Genomic DNA, 9,644 nt, shown 5'->3' with positions numbered 1-9,644 from the left:
AATATTCAGTATTCGCAGTCTGCTGTGATTAGTCCATCCTCATGCAGCGCTGAGAAAACTAAAACATAACACGTCACTCATAAAACCTTTTCTTATTTGTAAAAACGGCATTGGCGGAATTTCAAATCCATTTTAATTGTTCATGCTCTCCTCGTGCTTTGTTTTGAGGGAAATATATGGCTAGTAAAATATTTGACAATATGTAGACTTGGGGCGCATGCCAGTACTGATACATTTTAGTTAAGTTAGTTTTTATTTTATTTTAGTTACGCTTTATTTTATTGTCTTAATATTCTTAGAATATAATTGTTTAATTAAGTTACATTTAGTATAAGTACCTGAAGTACAAATCTATAAAAAAAATTGTCTAGTAGTCATCATCGAATATGATTGGTCCATCCTGACACCGCTGAGAAAAGTAACAAGCACCGATAATAATCCTTTAGTCATCGTCATTGAATGTGATTGGTCCATCACGACAACGCTATGAAAAGTAATGGACCGTTAAGCGCTCTTGCTTCTTTAGTAGCCTGAATAATAAATTTCAGCTGAATAATAACACTGAAAGTATTCATAGATAATGAGTTACAGCAACAAGATGAACATTTCTAAATGGATTTTTATTTATTTAGACTGATTCTAACCAACTTTCTGTCGCTAAGCCACGCCCAACTCACATCATTCCTCTGTGTCTGCGGTTTTGAGTTCAGAGTGAGCTGAAGTCAGTCAGTCAGTGCTGCACATGAAATGACCATATTGAGTCTCTCAGACCTGCAGCCTGTGAGAATAATACATACATAAATGTCTGCGAGGTGCGAATGAACTGAAAACGTCTTTAATAACTAGGAACTCAGTCGGTAAGTGTTTTTTCCTTCATTTAAAGATTGTTTATGATGCGAGGACGCGCGCAGAGTTCTGCAAAACTAACGTTAGCTAAAGCGGTTTATAATTGTTTTCTTAGTTTTTAGAGGCAGTATGTGTGAATTTGAGGAGCTCTTTTTGTGTTTTTAGTGTTTTTGTTGCCCTCGGGTCTTGTTTTGGGGAAAATATCATGATGGAAGTTCGTAACTTAACAGTTACGTTAGACGCGTGTTTTTAATTACATTTAACGTTACGTCTTAGGTAAAAAGTGCTAGATGCTCGTTTGTTCAATTAAGTTACTTTTAGTTAATGAGATCAAGATGGAGATATAGACTGAAGGATAATCTGATGAAATACACCTTGGTTAAATTAGTAATTATTTATTTTTCTACTTGTTTCTTTGCTTTGCTGATTTAATCATTACAAGGTTACGATTAATCAAGGTTCTTTAATTTGTTCAGTATCAAGGACCAGTTTCTGTTGTAGTTTCTGTATGTTTGATTGGAGATGAAAATGCTGTTTTAAGTTTCTGGGTTTTTGTAAAATCCTCTCTGTAACCTTTATTTTAACCCCCGTTATGTTCTGACCCGTAGAGGCTTTCTTTTTCACTCAAATGCTAACGTTAGCTAATTAATGTTATCAGTATCACATTGGACTAAAGCTTACTGACTTGTTCACACAGGTATTACAACTTCCCAAAAAGATGTAGATGCTTGGTTATAGATGGATTTTAAATTGCTTGCAAGTCTCTCATTATGCTATATTACCACCAAATATTGGATTCAATCGTTTAATCTTCTAATCAGCACAGGTGGTGCATGAGCTCAGGTCAGTGAGACCTACGATCAATCAGATCCTAGAAAAAACATCAAACTTGTGCTGATTGAAAGAAAATAATATTTGGTGGTAATATAGCATAATGAGAGATTTACAAGCAATTTAAAATTTGGGTTATTTTTGACCCGGAACACCAAATTAGGGAAAGGATTTTCTTGCATTAAAACCACATAAACGCAGATATGAACTATAATATTGTGCGTTCATCAGTGGTTTCTGTTTCATTACGCTCAAGGTCTTGCATTAAAAGTGTCTCTGATAAAGAGAATATTTGTCTACAGAACCTGAACTTTGATCAGGTTTGGACTTCCAGCGCTTTGATTAACAAATGAAAAGGTGTTGATTTAGTGAAATGTTTGTGCATCTTATATATGTTTTATATTATACCTAAATTATGCTTGTGTTGGTCTTAGTTTGCTTATTTGTGTTTATGGATGCTTTAACGTCCCATAGAAGTTTTGTAGTTCTGCTCTGCTGTTAAATCTTTTATGTTGTGCTTTTGTAGAGTAAAAAGTGCGCACAAATTGTGATGTCAGGTTTGTTAGTGAATCAATAAGTCAGTTCTTGTTTTCATCATTTAAAAACTTAGGCTACCAGTCAGCTTCACCTGAGAGTTTATTTGGTGTGCAACTTAGTTGTCTCTACCATTTACTCTCATTGATCATTCATTCAGTTTCCCAGCGCAGCAAAGCTCACACTGTTTTTAGACGGGGTCAGGGTTTTACTTTGACCTTGTCTGGGTTAAAAGTCCCCAAGGGAACAGCGTTAGTGGGGTTATTTGTCCAAGTAGAAGTTTAACAGCTGAACGCTGAACCGAGAGATTTATGGATCTTCAAGAAGAAGCTCTTTGTCTTCATATTGTGGCAGAGCTCCAGGCGTGAAATTCAATATATATACAATATATTACGAACCATATATTTTTAAGGCCCATATGATTCAGTCCCATAGATATGGGGATCTCAATGTTCTCCCCATGTTCAATTTGTTGAATTTCACCCATTTTCAATGTTAAAAAACCAAATGTGGGTCACTTTGCACACAGCTAATACTTATTGCTTTTACACGGGAATGTCTGAAGAATAATGTTCAATCTTTTCCTCTATCAAATCAATTGTATTCAACATAAGCTACCTCTCTGAGTGCCAAAAATACACTAAAAATTGTCAAGTTGATGCACATTAACTTGCACTGTATTCATTAGAATCTATATTTGAATCAGTTTTAGGGATATTTGGAAGAAGGGATTTAGTTCATGAAGCAACCAAGAGTGCAAATACGCAGTTTCGTATCTACATGTTACCGCATTGACATGCCAATATCTCTGGGATTGAACCGTATAGGGCTTTAAAAATGAAGATTTTAAATGAAAAGTTTATTAAGAATGAGAATTTAGAAGGATATTAAAATGTTTAATACCTTTCGAGTTAGGCTACAGGCAAGCAAACTTTGGGGGGAAAAAACATATTTATGGCTCTCAGACAGGGATATTCTATGCAATTGTGTTGATATAAAAAAAAAAACAAGATACATTTCTCCTTTCAACATTGTATGTTGTTCAGATATTTTTGAACAACAAAAAGAAAAAAAGCATCATCTGTATGTAAAGTGACCCACATTTGGTTTTCAACCTCTAAAAATGTTCAATCGACCAATTTACTCATGGAGTCGCATTAAGATCTCCGTATCTCTGGGATAGAACTATTAAGGACCTTTAAAATGAAGAACCCAAAAGAAAAGTTATTTAAGAACCAGAATCTTAAAAGATATTGAGGTATCTTTAATACTTCTGGTATTACAGGCATTTAAACTTGGGTTAAAAACACAAGTAGTGCTTTTCCCCCCATTTTTGAACTGTCACCGTTGGCAAATAATGAAACAAAGATTGATAAAGTCAACAGATTTCATTAATAGACCTACTAATCTCTGTGTAGAAATAAAATAGTGATGCTGCCATCTTTCTAAAGTCATTTTTACCCCCCTGGAATTTGGCTCCAAATCTCAGGTGAAAATTGTCATTTTAATCCTCTCGACAAAACAGTGGATTACTCAGTAAATAGGCTATACATCTGTGACATTTAATATTCTGGCTTTATTTCTTTCACCAGAAAAAAAAAGATCAAAATCAATTGGAATACCATAGTTCATAGTTGTACCATGTCTGAGAAAATAGTGCTACCATGGTGTGCTTTGGTACTTTTCTGTTGTAATTCAGATATGCTAATGGTCGTTCTTTTAAGTGGTCGACCAATCACAGCAGACTGGGCCATCTGACCAATCAGAGCAGAGCAGCTCTGAGAGGCGGAGCTTAGAGAAACTGAATCCTTGATCGAAGCGTTTCAGACACTGTGAGAAAAGAGCTGATGCTGCAGGGGATATTATGAGAAAATTTGAGTGTTTTTGACCTTGGATGCATGTAAAACCATTGTAGGAGAAATCAAAACAAAATTGGGAATCTTAAAAATAGCATTAATATAGACAAGTTTATAAAGTATGTGGAAAATGACTATTTTAAACTATGAATTTAGAGCGATCCCAAGATAAATAAGCAAAATAATTGACCAAGAGTCCAGAGCCTCCGGCTGACATGAGCAGCTCAAGATCGGTTTTAAAGAGATATCGCGAGTGGATTGTGTTTGTGCGAGGTGCATTTCAAGAGAGAATCTGCATGAAATGTGTTTCTGCTTTTCTTCAGGAAATAATCATTGACCAGTTACAGGCGGCTGGCGCAGGTCCACGAGCGTGTGTGTGTGTGTACGGTTTATTTATAGAGCTTGTGGGTGTTCGAATGGGAAGATATCTTATCCCACCATCTCTACACATCATTTATGAGCTCATAAAGACAAGGAATTTTACGGGATTCTGGGAAAGATGACCATGATTTGTGCTTGCGTTCTTCAGTGCTGGAATACGAATACGAAAAATCACGACACTTAGCAGTCTGATCTAATAACGAGTCAAGAACAATTGTAGTTTATTTCACCTGGTCTCAAGTCTAGTGCATTGCATTTTGGGTACTGCATCCAACAAAATTGCCAAATATTGGCTGATTAAAAGGCATGGTGCTATATTCAAATGACATGCAACTTTTACTTGCGTAAGGCCCTGTCCACACGAACACGGGTATTTTCAAAACCGTGTTCGTCCACACGCAAACGCAGTATCCGGTCACTGAAACTTTTTAGAAAACTCCTGCCAGGCTGAAGATTTTTAGAAACTCCTGAACTCTTTAGAAAATCTGTACGGTTACATTTTCTGGAAAAATATCAAATTAAATAAAAATAAAAGATCTGAACGTACGGCAGTTTCCAGAGTGTTCCTATGAACGATTTATAAAACGTTTGCATGCAAAAAAGTTCCTACTATTTGAATTTATTGGCATTGGCTAATTATCACAAAGCAAGTAAAATGTTGCTAATTTGCACATTTAAAAATAATAATATTAATGCATATTGTAATTCCCCATTTTTCTTTACATTTTCACAATTGTCTGTATTATTTTAAATGAATAGATGGAGTATTTTAGGGATACACCGATATGAACATTTTGGGCGATCCTGATAACCGATAGGCTAATTCTTTATATTTGAAAGCCGATAACAAATATGTAGGCCGATAAATATAAATCCAAATTTTTATATAATTTTTGAGATCCTGATTACAAAAACAAAAGTCTCACCATTGCAATGCATGTGCCAAACATACAATTATGATGTTCTGATTATAATTTTATGTAGCTTAGGGACTATATGACAGACTAGCGCTGCACATTTAGAAGTGATATTCAATCATATTTCAAGCAATTCAAAACCATCATGTTAAACAGTTCGCATCTGAAGTGTCTCAGCTGAAGGAAATAATACATATATATCGGCTAAATGTTCGTATCGGGCCGATAACGATAACATTATAAAACAACATATATCGGCTGAAACCGATATGGCGGCCGATATATAATGCATCCCTAGATTAATAACAATTAATGCCAAATATTCGTATGCATGCATTTCAATTGGTGCACAAACAAAAATCGGTAACACTTTATTTTACAGTGTCCTTGTTATATATTTTAAATGTACTAACCATAGTAATAACAGTAAATTATGCATAATTACATGCAACTAACACTCAACCAAATCCTAATCCTACCCTAAACCTATAGTAAGTACATTTAGTTACTTAATATTACTCAGTACTTAAATATATAATTAAACTGTAACAATGACACCTTAAAATAAAGTGTTACCCAAAAATCTTGCACAACCATTTTTTACTCGCTGTAACATTGTCAGTAAGGGTGAGACTATAAGCGAGGTCAGCCAAGATAAACAGCTGCAATAATGAAACTGTGTCTCCAGTAAGTTCCCCTACATGCCAATTAAGCGTGTTGATGTTTTCCTGTGACTCCCGTCGTTCCCTCAGCCGGTCTGTAGTAATCCAGGCGTCCCGAGGGATTGGTCCACAGACGGTGTGGGGTCGCGGGGTCAGCGACGGGAGAGAGGAGAGTATTTTTAGGGAGTGCATGCCTTTCGGAAGTGTTTTAATTGAGGAAGTAATTGTCGCCTTGTGTTTTAGTAGTGTGTGAGAAAGCGGGGGGAAGTTGATAGGGAGGCTTTTCTGTACGGCTGACAGGCTTTTATTCGTGGCCCAAGAATAAATACACAGTGATAATGAAAGAGCGTACGGTCTGTTTCGAGTCTGGAAACTGTCACTGTCTCGTACGTTTATGTGAATGCATGGTTTCTAAAGCAGATAGTCTAGAATAGTTTCACAAAACTATGCATGGCTTCAAATGTCAAGTTTTGTTTGTTTTCTGCAGATTTTGTTGCTTATGACATCTTACTATCTTTGTTTTCCCTAATTTTCCTCAGGGGAAATGTCATACAGTAAAATTTTATGAAAATGTTTGATGACTTTTGATTGCAAACTTTCAAATCTGAGCACAGGCATCAGCTTTGTTCCATCCAAAGTTGCGAATTTAACTTGGACTATCGCATAAAACGTTTGCGAATAAAGCAGTGTTTCCATCTCATGTGTTCAAGAGAACAACATAATCACTTCCTTTGAAATTGGCACCAAATTTCAGTAAGAAAACTAAGTTTCTGCAATCTGGCTGTTTTTCCCTCCATGATAAATGTGTTTGTCTCATGAAACGCAATAAACGCTGTCATGTTCTCTTGTGTTCGGATGCTGGTGTTTGAGAACACACTCGTGTGTGTGAGACGCTTCTGGAGGGAATTAAACAAAATCATTCTGATCACAGAGTTTGACTCGGGCGTTTCAGAGCCAACAAACCCACATTTGAGATGTTGCGATGCCATTGGTCCACTGGTTAGTCCTGCTAACCAATCACAGCCTCTGAGGCAAAGTCACCTGAGGTTTAAGGGATTTATTCTGTAAATGTGTTTCCTTTATTGTAGTTTATGCACATGTCTTCTTATCATTTATCATCTGATCGTTGCTATTCAGCGTTTTTATTTTAATTCAATATCCCAAAATGCGCATATAATAGGTGAATGGAAACATGCTGTTGTAAACAGGGATCTTTCTGTTGTAAAAAGATCAGGGATCTTTTTCTCAGGAGAAACATCTGAGAAGCAAGCAAAAGTCTCATCAAAAGTCATTCATGTCTTTTAATGAATGCAAACCCAGTTATATTTTTTGAGTATGTTTTAGAAAAACATTGAAGAATTATGTTTTTATTTCAATTTTTTCCCACCCTCTCATCAAAGATTTCATTTAATTCTCCTCAATTTCCCAGGAATGCAGTGAAACCCTTCATTTTCAACCGTTAGCGTCTGATTTTCTCTTGAGATCACATGTGATAAATGCAGCTCTATCTCAGTTTTCTCACAGGATATTTTGCAATACATTGCAAAATACTCTTTGGGTGTTGCATTGTTATTTTGTAACAAATTACAGCCTAGAGTTGATTTTCAATGTTTAGATTCACTTGGTTTAGTGTAGTCTAAGCTCAGTATGCTAAATGCAAAAGTGTACACCCCCCTTGCTCTGAACGGATTTTATAAATCATTATTTTTGATCAGCTGTAGAAAAGAAATGGATAAAACTGCTAAATATCCATGTTATACGGATGCATCTGTCTTCAGTTAGAGGACAAATCCCAGACCTGTATGTGAGGGTCAGATTCCTGTGAGCACGTTTTATCAGCTGTGGGAACAAAAGCTGTCCAGATGGACTTTGCCTCGCTTCCTGAAACAAATGGACATTTACATGTCAGCACACTTCATCTGCTTGAAATGCAAAATAGAGGAGAGCCGGCCTGCATTCATTCCCTGAATGTTGGGATTGGTGACACACACAGAGGCTTTGGCTACGTCTACATTAATCAGGATACATTTGAAAACGGCATTTTCGTTTAAAAACGTTCTCCTTCAACACTAGCGTTTTCAGGCGTTTCAGTGTGGATGAGAAACGTTTGAAAATCGACTGAAAACTCTAAATTCACCTTACTGCGCGCACAATGCGATGCGTAAAACCTCACTGAGATGATACAAATATATAATAAAGTTATCACGCAATTCTGCTGACGGGATCATTCTATTTAGCAAAATATCTCAGCATTCACTGATGCGTCCAGGACGCACTCATTCACTATTATATGTTTGGTCTAAAACGCAACTGCTCTCATGTTTAACCGCAGGACGGCAAATGCGAGTGAATTTTCTGTCATCTCTGCAGGACTGCGATATGAAGAGTGTGTGAACATATTTTGGCAACAGCGTGAAAGTGAACAGCACATAACAGGCACAATACCGGTATAAACATGAATATCTATTGGTACCATATGAGTCACATGACTAAACTTGCGTCATCGTTTTTAAATACCTCAGTTTTCACAGTCCACCATACAACGCGAAAACAGCGTTTTCAAATTTATCCACTTTTGGAGAGTGTTTTCATTAATAAAAATGAAATGAAAAATGACACCGTTTTCAAATAAAAACCTAAAACTTTGTATGCGTTTTAGCCGGTAATTTACACGACAACGGCGTTTTTGGTGCCTGAAAACGCAACGTTTTTAAAACGGGTTTTAAAGTGCACGTTTTGGAAAACGCTCTCCGTGTAAACAACAAAAACTTGAATCTCTGAAGACAATGACGTCATGCACGTGCGTATTACGTGTTCAGTATATAGTGTTTCATCGCCATCTACTGGCCTGGCAGCAGAATACAGCATTTTAAGTCAAAACGCCATCAGATAATGCCATCACACACTGTGCAGTCAATTAGCTTACTGCGCTGTAAATAGAAAAGCCTGACAATATCACTGCTAAATCCTAGGGCTGTAACGATTCGTTTTAACAACGATTCAATTCGTATCACGATTCGTGGTTGTCGATACGATTCAAGGACGATATTGGTTCATTTAGAACGATACGATTCAGTGAAAAATTCAACCAGTGTGACTGAAATAAATACCTGGTTTGACGCCTTTATCATTAAAAGTCCACATCCATATAAAGTCTGACGTGCTTAAATCCAATGCGTTATTTCCTAGTGTCGATACAATCGATTGATTACCTTTTAAAACGATGTTAGATCGATATATGTCGTCCGGAAGGCCAACTTGCCGAGCACAGATCGATGTAGTAGATGAATCGTTACACCCCTACTGAATACCTTAAGTATTGTGGTATTCCGCCATTATTCTCACTGACACGCCCATAACTCGCTTAAAGCAAATCCCGAGCTCCCCACTGGTATAACGACATTGTGGTGGCGTTCAACTCGTAAATGCAATCTATACGAGATGACTTAAACGCACCATTAGACCAACTCTGAAGTAGGAGTCAGTTAGTTCCTCTAAAAGGAGTTCATAGGACTAACATTATTCCTGCGGTGCGAACACGCCAGAATCCGGGAACTAGGAAAAAGTTCCTCCGGTGTGAAAGCCCCTTGTGAGATGTTCTTCTGCAGAAAGTCCCG

At 36.8% G+C, this 9,644-nt stretch overlaps 2 protein-coding genes across 2 annotated transcripts in view; one reads left to right on the top strand and one right to left on the bottom strand.

Annotated features, from left to right (window-relative positions):
* The window catches only part of ppp1r14d (protein phosphatase 1 regulatory inhibitor subunit 14D), a 166,436-nt gene that overhangs the window by 57,064 nt on the left and 99,728 nt on the right, over positions 1-9,644 (bottom strand). The window lies entirely within an intron of this gene.
* LOC143746450 (pleckstrin homology domain-containing family G member 3-like) overlaps positions 709-9,644 on the top strand; it is a 56,640-nt gene continuing 47,704 nt past the window's right edge. The window contains exon 1 of the mRNA XM_077238243.1: positions 709-857. The gene's annotated coding sequence lies outside the window, so the exon portion shown is untranslated. The remainder of the gene's footprint in view (positions 858-9,644) is intronic.

The sequence above is a fragment of the Siphateles boraxobius genome, unplaced genomic scaffold (genome assembly GCF_051911475.1).
Source record: "Siphateles boraxobius isolate OS27281-9 unplaced genomic scaffold, OSU_SipBor_1 22, whole genome shotgun sequence".
In the NCBI taxonomy this organism is placed as follows: Eukaryota; Metazoa; Chordata; class Actinopteri; order Cypriniformes; family Leuciscidae; genus Siphateles; species Siphateles boraxobius.
The sequence above is the reverse complement of the archived record's forward strand: the minus strand, read 5'-3'. Positions and strand labels throughout refer to the sequence as shown.